Source organism: Coturnix japonica, chromosome 3, assembly GCF_054131305.1.
Source record: "Coturnix japonica strain WE chromosome 3, WE-NBRP24, whole genome shotgun sequence".
Classification (NCBI taxonomy): Eukaryota; Metazoa; Chordata; class Aves; order Galliformes; family Phasianidae; genus Coturnix; species Coturnix japonica.
The window spans coordinates 23,809,586-23,822,110 of NC_140665.1; the positions used below are offsets into that span (position 1 = coordinate 23,809,586).

The 12,525-nt window shown below is 38.7% G+C and overlaps 1 long non-coding RNA gene across 2 annotated transcripts; it reads left to right on the top strand.

Moving 5' to 3' along the window:
• The first annotated feature begins 4,024 nt into the window (after positions 1-4,024).
• Positions 4,025-7,822, top strand: LOC107311203 (uncharacterized). 2 transcript variants are annotated; one of them, XR_014943874.1, is made up of 4 exons: positions 4,025-4,250; positions 4,370-4,465; positions 7,044-7,086; positions 7,458-7,822. It is a non-coding gene; the product is annotated as an uncharacterized LOC107311203 (long non-coding RNA). The 2 variants fall into 2 exon arrangements; XR_014943873.1 differs by having other exon boundaries at positions 7,044-7,822.
• Positions 7,823-12,525: the final 4,703 nt, after the last annotated feature.

A 12,525-nucleotide genomic window follows, 5' to 3' on the forward strand; every position in this document is an offset into this window, starting at 1 on the left:
AATATTTCTTGGTGGCAGTAAAGCTTTCCTTCCCAAGCTAACACCCAATCTACTTCACCATGAGATTAAGGAAGAAAGAAATACAGTCATCGTTATTGCTTCCAGAATTTGCAGAGAGATACTTAACTCTCCCCTTGCAGAAGGGGTTTTGTGTGTATCCGTATGCTTTTAAAGTCTTTGGCAACCTCCCATTGCTACAACAGATTCATGGCAAACATGTGCATTGTATTAGTAAGTTATATTGTCCTTTACCTTCCCTCATCATGTCAACTGTATCAAGTTCTGGAATTAATTTGATCTCTTCTTTCTTGATCCCTGCTGTAAAAAACCTAGAGCTTCCCAGCTACTCATGCAGTATTTTAAGAAGAATATTTCTTACCATTTTAGGCACTTCAAAAAATATTCTGGTTGCTGGAGTCCCATAGCTTTAAGTTAGAAATGAATTTCCCCTGGAATTGCAAAAAAATGTTTAAATGAATTTGAAAATTTCTAACAGTCACAAGCAAGTGAAAAGAACTGTGCATCTGTTACAATTAAACCTATTATTTTAAAAACAATCTAATGATCTTTGTGGTCTGACTTACGACTTCTGAATGCTGAGGGCTGGTACATCATCTTCAACTGAGCTGATGGAGTGCTTTGTTCACATGCTAAAGCTCTGGCACTTCCTTAGGGACAGATGTACAGGTGGAGTAGAATCAATAAAGAAAGATTATTTTGCTTATTCATTTTATATCTGTGTTCTCATGCTTTCTTGAGCATAATCTCAGATGTTAAGGCACACTGCCTTTTCTCTGCAAAATGTTTCACAGAGCAGGAGTGAATTTTCAGTTATTAGGCAAAGATGGTTCATTTCTCCAATTTGGACCTGGACCAAGAAACTTTATCAAGAAACCAGGAAAGAACCATATTTACGATACCCCATATTTTCCCTCAATTTTTTTCAACAAGTGAGGTCTTGTTACAGTTCTGTAGGTGAAAGCAGGGTCTGTCAGCACAAACTCCTCATTTATCTGTCCCATAGATACTTGTACACTGCCAAGTCTCAACTCTAAGCCAGTTCCCAATACACACTCTGTACTACGCAGCCCAGGACATACATATCGCTGAAGCAAAATAAGGCTCTTCCTGCATTCCCTGCATGTACTGTATATCCCCAACCTCCATAAGCTAAGGTAGAAGTTATTCCAAAAATACTAAGGCTTCAGAGCCGAAATGGTATCCACATATTGCAGCTTTTTTCCCCTCTATGTATATATCCTTCTTAACAAGAAATGTTGATGAGACCCTGAACAAAACTGCATAACAAATAATGTAGAACTACATATTTTTAAATAATTATTCTCCATATCAAACAGCATGCACACAGCCATTTGGTGAATAATCATTGGAAGACATGGCATAATATTACCCCAGTTCTCACATTTATACAAAACACTGATCCGAAAGGAATGTAGATGACTCTTCCTCTCCTCTTTACTTTCATAAATTAAATACACAACCTGCCCCTTCTGGAAAATGCTCACCACATTTTAAACAGTCATAATGAAAAACAGAAGGCCAAAGTCTGGCTGTTCTTAAGTATTTGTGTTCTGCAGAGAGCAAGAATAAAGAACATTTCCTTTGTATGCATGTCTCTGGTGACAGCTGAAGCCTGCAAAATGGTTGGACCCAAGAGCCATGGCTGCAGGCTCTGTGCCTGAAGATCCAATTCTATGAGCCCTACGACTGCACCAAGTCTCATTAGCCATTTCAGCCCCAAAGGACATTCACGGAAAGAAGAAAGAAAGAAAAAAATACCTTTTCTATATGAGCAAGATGTGATGAAGAAGGCAGAAGAGTGGAGGGGTATGAGTCACCCTACTCACCCTAATGCTATTAGTCTTGGGGGCACATCTGGGGACTCCGAAGGCTGGGAAGAGGTGCCATAGGAGACCTCAGATGCTCACGGATCCCCCACTGCTGCCCCTCTGGGCAGAGATGGGGACATCATGGCCATGTTGAGGAAGTGTCAGCTGGGGTCCACAGATTGATTTTAAAACCATTTTTATAAAATGGATAGAAATATGACATACTCATAGCTAATGTACCTAAGAATTAGCTGAATGTACTGGAGATGGCCAAATAACTACTATTTTCTCTGTATGTGCACAGCACTGCTGGATAAGAAGAGCCACAGACTGTACTGAAATGTACTTTCCAAACAGTAATCAAATTTACTTAATTTGCATTCATATCCTTTCTGGAACCTACTTCTGAAAATATTCTGGGAAAAGTGCATCTTTTTGAGAAGACTCATCAGAAGCAAAATGCTGCAGTAATTCATGAAAAGAATATGCAGGGTTTGAAACTGAAGCTTTGCAGAGATCAGATGGTGTCCCGGGCGGGAGTTGGGCAGGAGCTGCCGCTTGGGTATTCCTCTCTCACTGGGGCTCTGCCTGAAGTCTTTCTCTTGGGCTGGAAACACTTGATGACTGTGTGGAAAAGGAGGAGAGGCTGTAGCAAATGTAAATAATTTACACTACTTCAGGAAGCTGACTGTCTTTCCAGGCTGCAAGTAGCACTGTGAAAGGCTGTGATGGGTGAGAGAAGCATTCAGTGTTGAGTGATGGATTTGTTACCTCCTCTGCTCAACAGGTGGAAACCTACGGGGAGGGCAGAGCACCGAACTTTGAGCTCAAACTCCTTGAGGAACAGATTGGAGATTCAAGAAGCCGAGGGTAATACACAGTTTATAGCAGAGCACTAGAGAAAGCAAATGCTTCCTCCATGCTGTACACATTTACAAGAGCTGAGAGAAGAATGAATTCTCCAAAAATGCCAGTGTGGAAGTAAGTAGGACTGGAGTTTATTTCCTTGGAAGCTTAGCAAATCCAAACATTATACATCAAAACAATGATAAAGGGACATTTTAAAACACCGCTGGAAAGGAAAAAATTCCAAGAGTTGGATTCACCCAGTGAATCACAAAACAGGAATAAATGGTGCATGCAGAGCAAAGCAACAGATCCCGTACTTTACAACAACTGCAGTTACTTTGCTAGTACAGAAACAGTTCTTTCAAAATGTGTTCTTCATTAAATTTAGAACAATCTATACATTCAGTGTCTATGGAAAAAAAAACAAAACAAAACAAAAAAACAAGTGTTGGGGAGAATGAGAATTCTGTTGTAAGTGCAAATAAATGCATGGCTTTGGCTTCACAGTATGTTCTTCTGGAATATACTTAAGTTTGTATGCACCAAAGAAGGATCCAAGTTTCTGTGATCTTTAATATGGCTTGGTGCTATTTAGCACAGCAGGTATCACTGTGCTCACCTCCCCCTGGCCATAAGGAGCAAACAGAAGGCACCTTGGGAGGAATCTGCACATTCTGCAGCAGATTCCAGGCTGGCACTGGGGTGGCTGTCTCACATTCTCCCTGATGTGATGAAAGTATGACAGAGGCAAAAGAAGAAGAGATTTTTATTAAGCCTTTCTCTTCCCAATTTTTTCTTCCAGATAACGTTCTTATAAGCCAGGTAACAATAGGTGCTTGTCTTTTTATACCTATATAATACTCTTGTCATTGTAGATAGACCTATCTTAAAATAAGCTTAAGGGTAAAAGTTGTATTAGGAGGACTTGGAAGACATCTCTACTTAAAAGGAAATATTAGAAAAGGAAAGTTTAAGTGTTAAGTATACGAAATATGTTCCAGCAGAAAGCTGTTATTACATCCAGACAGAGAATTTTATTGAGAGAAATTCTGGTGGAGATCTGACACTTACAGCTTCACTAAACAGGGAGGAGATGGTGTGGTAACCAAAAGAGGAGTAATTTTCCTCCCAGAGTAATATTGCCCAAAGGACTGCTTTCTTTCCCACTGAGAGTTATAAAAAGCAAACAGGTTCTGCAAATGCAGTGTTTATTTGTGAACTCAATCACGACCCATTAAAAGGACAGAAGAAAGAATAAGAAAATTTATGGTCCCCGTGGCATCATTTTAATCTTGCTCTACATATCTCACCAACTACAGTTAGAACATGTATGGGAAATGTTGAATCACAGCCTTAACCACTGATTGACCACCTGAGGCAAACACTGAGTCAGCCCTGGGAGCACAGGTGAAGGCAATTCAGCTGGGTGATTGGAAGAGGTGGAGCCTGGCTGCATCTCTCCTAGACCCCATTTAAGGGCTGACTGACATGAGGGTCTCTTTCTGGAGATTGCTTTTCTTGGAGTTTTCCCTGTGAGCACCTAGAACACAGGTGAGCATTTTCATTTATTTTTAATTAACCTTTACACCATGATAATCTATCTTTCTAGTTACATGATCTGTAAAATAGAAACCTAACCACGCCATTCTGTCTATTTGTTGATTTTACAGAGCTGTAATGGGAAGCATAAGCTTGGGAGTGTAACACTGGGAAGGGATCTCTTTTGCCAAGTCATCGATAGAGGCAGTGAAATAGCCTAGGCTGAGGTATGATGATTTTTGGATGCATGAAAACACTTGAAAGAAAAGGAATACATTAAGTATATGTGGATTAGCAGGAGGTTGTTGAATTTTTCCTTTTGTTTTTAATATGCCCACAACACTCATAGTCTGAAATACAGAGCTTTATCCATGTTTATCAGACTCGGGCTCAGACCATGTTGACAACCGATGATGGCTATCTCAACATGACCCTGGTAGACTCCAGAAGGCAAAAGAAAACTAGAGAAAAAGACAGAGTTGATCTTAAGCAAAGAACATCAAAAGTAATACTATTAAGACATACAGTGTCCCAGCATGTGTTTCTTTCCCCTGCAGGCAAGCAAAAAAAGAGTTGCACAGACTTTGAAATCTCTTTTAAACAATAACAAGGAAACATTAGTCATTACATAAATGAAAGTGTTATATGTTTATATAAATTGAATCAAGCTCCTAATGGAATGCTATCTTTGCTATCACTGGCACTGAAACTTAAATAACATTGAAGTTTTGCCGTTGACTTCAAAGAAATCAGGATTCCATCCTTAATTCTACTTTTTCCAGTGAAATTATAGGACTGACTTTAAAACCTTCTGAAGTTATCAACAAAAGGCAAAACTGAAGTCAGTGGATTTAGTGGAAGCAGGCACTAAACTGATGAAGTATGAAGGTGCTACTTGAAAATACATGAGGGTGGGTTATTTTTTTGTTTGTTTGTTTGTTTTTTAAAAAAAAGTGGTTTAAAATTTGAGCCTTTTGCTGCTGGAGTCAATGGGGATTTGTCTCACCAGCGGTCCTGGTCCTTTCCAGACCAGCAAAGTGGAAGAGATTGTGTAGTGAATAGGCAAGACATTACTGCTAAGGCAAGTTTCTGCACGAAAGCTATTCTTTTGCACTTAATGTCTTCTAGACGCTGCCCCGATTCTTGATTCATACACTTTTGCTGTAGGTTGAGATTATCCTTGCATCAGAAATAACTATTGATGATTAATATTGAAGAATGTTCCATTAATCACTCCTTAATTGGTCCAAGTGAGGTTGAAAACCCAAATTCACTAGTGAATGGCTTTGCATCAGATTCAGAAACTATTATGTCCTTTTGCAGATTTGTCTTTCTTTTCAAGAAAGTGGTGAAGAGCCACATGTACTTATTCCACAGAAGCTCCCAAACTCAGAGGCTACACTGAGCAGCCAAGCAGTGGTCCCCTCACACTGAGTGTCCTTGGAGTTCCCAGGAGTCCCTCATGCAAGGCCATATGCTGTGGTGGCATCTGTATCAATTGCAGCCAATTCTTCCGCATATGGCAATGCTGGTGTGGTGCAACTGATAAATAACAGGTGTTAAGCATGAAGGAATGCAAGCACATAACAAAGGCTGCATAGGGTTAAAACAGTGGTATTTTGCTTGCAGCTGTCCACAGTAAATACACATAAGTTCATTTTTTACTTAGTTATGTATTCATCCACCTGTTTTCCTGAAAGTGCCAGACATTTTGTACTCTGATTATTACCAGGTTCTAACCAAAGTTGATTTAAGTTAATGCAAAATTGCTGTCAGTGATCTCAGGGAACTTGGACAAAGCCATATGGAGCTGTAGGTTCTCCATATCAGATTTCTGCTAAAGGTTTTCTGCTTCTCTTTAGGAGAGAAGAGCCTTGAGTAAAAAAAAACTTTATTCTTTGCACAAGAAACTTGCAGATTCTGTGCCATTCTTACTTCTGGTGATGCTCTTATGTTATTCCAATAGATATTTCTGCTGAAGCATGAGTCTGTGGAGAACCCAGAGATATGCTCACTTCAATTCAGGTGCATCCAGAGCGTTGCCCGTGAGACAGAGGAACTGCCTTGCTTGCTTCAGACATTTTTTTTTTTTTCTGATGCTTGTAGCTTTCTACCTTCTCTTCTCTCTATCACCCATCATATCAATTTTTACCTGATATTTTATATCTTTGCAACAGAGTAAGGCCACAGTCCTACAGGCATGTACATCATCAGTGAATCTGTAGGTAGAATGTCAGACTTAAGGAGTATAGGCTTATGTAGGAAATTTATGAATGCTACAGAAAGCTTCACAGTGTGCTTGTGATTAACAAAAGTCAAATAACCCACAAAAAACAACAGGAATTGGGAAATATGTAGAGGCAAGTTCACAGGGGCATAATTCAACAACACTGTGGATAATCAGCTGAGCACAGTATCAAGAATTACAAGCTTTCAGTGAGGTTTAAGGTTGTATTTATAAATCTGGAACTGCATCACTTAATCTTTTATGCATTGCTTAATAATCCATTTAACAATGTAAGCTGCCATATCATTAAACCTCACCTCTTTTTATCCTTCATTTTTCCTTGAAAACCATTAAGAAATTCTTGAATGTGGCACTGCCTGGCTTCTCAGAATCCTTAAGTCTTGTGCCTTATTTTATAACTAAACTATTAGATAATCAACATTGGACTTATCTTTTATTTTTGGTCTGGTATTTACATTAAAGATGTTGGCATATCTTGATACAGAGGTGGTGAAAATGTGGCTTGCATTTTTCAAAATGAGGGCTCATTTACTTTCTACAAAATTCCTTTCTCACAGGAGCCTTTTGGCATGGAGTTCCTTCTTGGCCAGGCTTCAGGAGGTTGGTGGGTGTGATCAGGTGATGGTGTCATAAGCTGTGCTTGCACATAGCAAGAAATAAGCCTCCCAGTTTCAGCAAGTAAATGAAAGAAGAAACGACAGACTTTATTTCTTTAATATCATTTTACTTGTTTTCTTTTTCTTTCATGTATATGTAGTTATGTTAGCAGACTAAGCTAAAAAATTACATGTAGTTTTCTTCTTACTGTTGCAATCTGCATTACCTGTAAGTATAAATTCGCCTATATAAGCTATCAGTAGCTAGGAAAAAAAATAAGGAAGATTATTTCTTCAAATCTATTTGGAATGCAATGTATGCAGTATCTCCTCCTAGTTTCGCATGGTGAATCAAGATGTGTCTTCTTGTTACAGGTAGTTTTCCTTAGAGTGTTTGTGTGATTGTTTCAGTAAGAACAGCAGCAGAACTCCTTCAGTGTCAGGCTGCCTCAGGTCCTTCCATCGTATGTGGGCACGAGGCAATGGTGCTCACCCAGATTCTGCAGGGACCATGTAGGTAAGGCTGATAAGCACTTGGCTCTCTGCAGGACGGGTTGGTCCCTCACTGCCTCATTTACATCCCTTCTTGCAAGTGCTGCATGATCCAATTGCAGATCAGAGTGATGCCCTGATAGATACGTTTTTAGAAAATAAAAATGCTACCCTGCCCTAACAGTGGAAGCTGCACTATGATTGTTTCAGCAGGGAAGCACGGTACAGCATTTTATGCTTCTGAAGTTTGCTGCAGATCTGTGGAAGTCTAATGATTTACTCACTACTTTTTAGGGGTAGACACTTTACATTTCAGAACTGACTACAAAGCCCAGTTATACATATTTATTGCAAGGTATTGTGTGAAAGTAAAGCTTACACTATAGAATACATACTGTATTAAAGTGCAATGGTTGTGTATTATATATCTCTATCACATTATTCTTGTAATATACTATAAATATTGTAACATTCATGGCAAAATTAGGTTTCTGATGAAGTCCTGGAAATAGGAAAAGTGACTTTAAGTACAGGTATCAGTGAGAAGCAATTTCCATCCCAGTCCCATGTGAAGAGAGTTCCAAAAGCTTAGCTGAAAGCAAGCTGAGCAGACTAAAAGAGAAGAGAAAAGCATGCATCTTGGCAAGCCTTCCCTAACTGATTTCATGCTGCTGCAAGAAGCTTGGTGAAAGTTGATCAGATACCTGATCAGAAATAGTTAAAACAGCTAGCAAACAAAAATGGTCTGTAAGCAAGAAAAAAAAAAAAAGGTCTGTAAACAGAAATGGTTCTTTGTACAAGTGCACAGACTGTTACTGAACTCTGGACCTGAATGCCTCCCAGCCTTCCTTATTGTGGCTGAGAAATTTTAAGAGCCACATTTTCCTTTTAAATTGATGTTCAAAAGAAAAAAATTAAATCAAATCGGGTATCCAGGAAAGAGCCTCCTGGGAGTTCAGTAATGCTTTTTGCTGGAGTTCTCTGCAGCAAGTCAAACTGTATGCACTAAGAACTAAAGAGGCGATTAGCAAAAAAAGGAAGGGATGTTTAGCTGTGATGAGCCAGTACGGTTCTCATGTAATTCAAAAAATGCCAGTTCAGACAAGAGGAAGACAGAGCTAAAACTCTGCTTTGCATTTTCCTTTGATATATAAATACATACATATGAGATTGAAGGTAAGTTTTTAAGAATCATATAGCTATAATACCTGATGCAAAACACCACTCAGTTTTAGGGGCCTAGCTTACATCATAAACCTCGTGTATGAGAGTTTAATGATTGATTTGGCTCTGTACTCGAGACAAAGCCTTATTTCTCAGAAGCATCGTCCTATGCTGTAAAGAGACTCCAAGTTTATGGGAAAAACATGCATAGCAGAAGCACTCTGATTTTACCATCAGTGATCTGCTTCAGGAAAAAAAGTTCTGCAAAGAAATATCCCCCAAACTTAATGAAAATATAAAGTACTGTTTCCTATTAAGCCTGAACTTTTTCTGGTGGGATTATCCTGTGCAATAAATTTGGCAAGAATCACCCCTGAAGAAAAATATAATTGGTTTTACTAAGCCCTGTTAAAAATGTATTTTAAATCTGGTATTTGTGAAGAGAGATGAACTTGGGAAGACATTTATGAATTTTGCGACAAATGCTGCTCCTTACAAATGAGCACCCAGAATCATTTCAGTGTGAGTGGGCATCAATAATAGAAGACTTTGTAGTCACTTAGCAAGAACTTATCCTTTATACTGTACTATTAATGAACATAAAAACCTGTAATAGAATAAGTTTTGAAGTAGTAATGCTGTGAACACTATGTCAGTTTTATCTAATATTGTTGCAAGTGTAGATGCTGGTATTTTAGTTATTCTTAATAGGAAAAAGTAAATTCCCAGCACTTCTATAACTAAAGTGTTCTTTTGTTAGTGACTCCTTAAAGTCACTAAATTTAGTTAAGCAGTGTTGACTGTCTGTTTCAATACTGTGCTTGGTATTACTGTATGTGCTGGGGTATCATTAAAAGACTTTGATACTGGGATTAAAAAGGAGTGAGTAATTAAGGATACTTTTGCCAGAACATCAATCCTCTGTTCAAGATTCTTCATTGTTTTGCACCTGTTCTAGTCGATTAGAGATGCCAAGAGTAAGTGTAAAACATTACAAAATCAGGATCAGGTTGTTCTAAATCCTCTTATCAATGAAATGATACATATGAAATGTAAGGCAGGAGATGGGACAGTCATTCCCATTGTCTTGTGGATCTGGTGCTGGGCTGGATTCTAGCTGTCTTCATGCCAGTTCTTCAAATTTGATCTCTTTCACCATTAACTCATGATCAAAGATGAGCTCTTGTTCTGTGGAATTTTTGGACCTGAAGTCACAAGTGCTATCACATATAATGTGGTTTCTTTGAAAAATGGTAACCAGCAGTAAATAGGATATGGCCTTGATTTGTCTCAATGTTTTTGTTTTTTTTTTCTCCAGGTATCTGCTGGAATTCATCATCAGGAGGCTGCTCTGTGCATTTTGCTGGACAACATATGCACAAAAATATTTTCAAACTAAATGCAGATGGTTCTAATCCACTGATAATTCAATCTACATGCATCCCAAGCTTTAACATGAACCAAGCCATCTGTAAAATGTTAGTTACATTAGGAGACACAAATTCACAAGTCTAGTTTTTTACAAGAGCTGAGCCAATCAATGTGACGTTATTTCTTTGATCTGCATGTTTTCTGGAGTAATGGCAAGAAACCAAAAGTCACCACAAAATCAGTCCAAGCCATAATGCAGCCTTAAAACTACCGGGCACTCTGATTAGGGGTTTTGCTGCTGATAGAATGTCTCAGTTCACCACATGCATTCCAGTGGTGAATCAGATTTTTTTTTTTTCTGCAGAAACAAACTTAGAGGATAAATGGTGCTTGCAATCATTTAGCAAGCTGTAAGAATACTAAAAAGGTATTTTCACCATCCTACATTTATTAACTTGAGAGCAAACTAAGTAGGAATGTGCATGCTCCTTCTGCAGTTGGTGAGCATTTTGATTTTCCTTTGTGACATTGTTTTTTGTAATGAACAGAGAAACTAGTACCGTCCACCAAACTACTCTCCAAGCCTTGGGGAAGGACAGAAGCCCTTGATAAGAGCATGAGACTACACACTAAGGTGACCCAAATGTAGTTTTTCACTTGCTGCCTGAGGTATGCTTGTGTTTTCAGTAGTATCCCTTTTCCACATATGGGCCCAAGAGGCATAGGAAACCTGTCACTGCAGACAAACTTTTATTGTTTCCTTTACCTGAAACTCAAATATTCTAAACAGTGATGGTTTTATTTTGATGACAAACCAACATCTACAAATGCCTGATGCTGCTGCTTGCCTTCTCAGCTTTGTTGTCATTTGTCTTCTCCTCCGCAAACCAGAATACCAGTTACTTCTCCCACATTGTTAAAAGATGTGAGGCAACTCTATCCCTTGATCCACACCAGCAGTGTGATGTGCCATTGAAGAATGAATGGAAATGGTCTTACCCAGGTATGTCATCAGTACAACTAACCCTCCAGATAGTTGCAGCTCTAAAGTATGGTGGTTGTGTGAAATAAGATGGAAGGGACAAGACCAAAAAAGAAAGCCCTTTCAGTGCAGATCTCTTGGACTGCAAAACATTACTTTAAGCACAAAATATAACAGAACAGCTAATGTGGTGAGCCAGGAAAAATAAGAGGAATAGATCATCTTCCTCCTTCTTATGTTATCACCCGTTCTTTCCCAACAAGAATCTAGCTTGACAGTCTTTATGGAAAGAACATTTAAATCAGATTTTGATCTCTATAAATTTTAACAGCTGGAACAGTAAAAAATAGAACAGCTCACAATTGGTTTCTATATGAAGAAATGCTGGAGATATCTCTAAATCCTTTGATTTGGCAGAGAAAAGCAGTATGTATTGCCAATATACTCTGATGCATCTTTTATTCAGAAAGAAAGAGTCATTCGTTATCATGCATACTTCAACCACAGCATGCAGAGAAAAGGGGAGGAAATCTTTAGAAGTCTTCCGTGGGAGCAGGGAGAGCATCACACCTTTGAAGTAACCAGGGCTGTTAGGAACATTCTTGATTCTGAAACAAAGAACTACCGGTTGTGAACTGAGACTGGAACAGGGAATCAGCCTGGCAGGGCAGTCTGAGCCAAAAAAAAGAAAGTCCTTACATTGCAGAGCAGAAAAGTATATGGTAAAAGAATTAGCAGGGTAAATAGAAAAAACACTAAGAAGTCCAGCTTCGAAAAGGACTGGGTTGCCTGATTAGAAATGTGGTAAAGGGTTCTACAGAGCATATGACAACTGTGTACTCAGCACAATGTGTAGGAAGAGTAAGAAAAATTGCCATGTAAGAATGTTCATCATAACAGCAGAACTGGAGAATTCGCTCAAAAACAACAATAAACTACGCTATTCATAACATCACGGGAATGGCTAATGAAAGATATTTCTTCTAAATTTGACACAGTACTGTCCCAATATACTTGTTTTCCTCAGCTAAGAAGCCCTAAGGGAAGTTTGCCCTTCTCATAGTTTATTTCCTTTAAAAACATATTAAACCTCTGTAGAGATGGAGCTGCAGGATTAATTTTGATGCTTTGAATTACCTGTGGAAATCTTACCTCCTTTGGCTGCTCTTTAAAGGATGAATTCATGAGCACCTGGATATTAAATGAAACTTTTGTCTTTAATGCCAGTCTTGCAACTTCAGCAATATTAGTTTTTGAATAATGTTTTTCTTTCTTCTTTGCAAAGCCTTGCCTTTGTGTGGGACTCCATTTGTGTACTGTGTGGTGCTCAGGCAGAAAAGTTCTCATACCTTGCTTCTAGACTAATAGATTTTCTGCATTTGGTGATAAGCCCTGAGGGCTGTGGTCCTGACACGTGAAAGATCTCATCTGAGA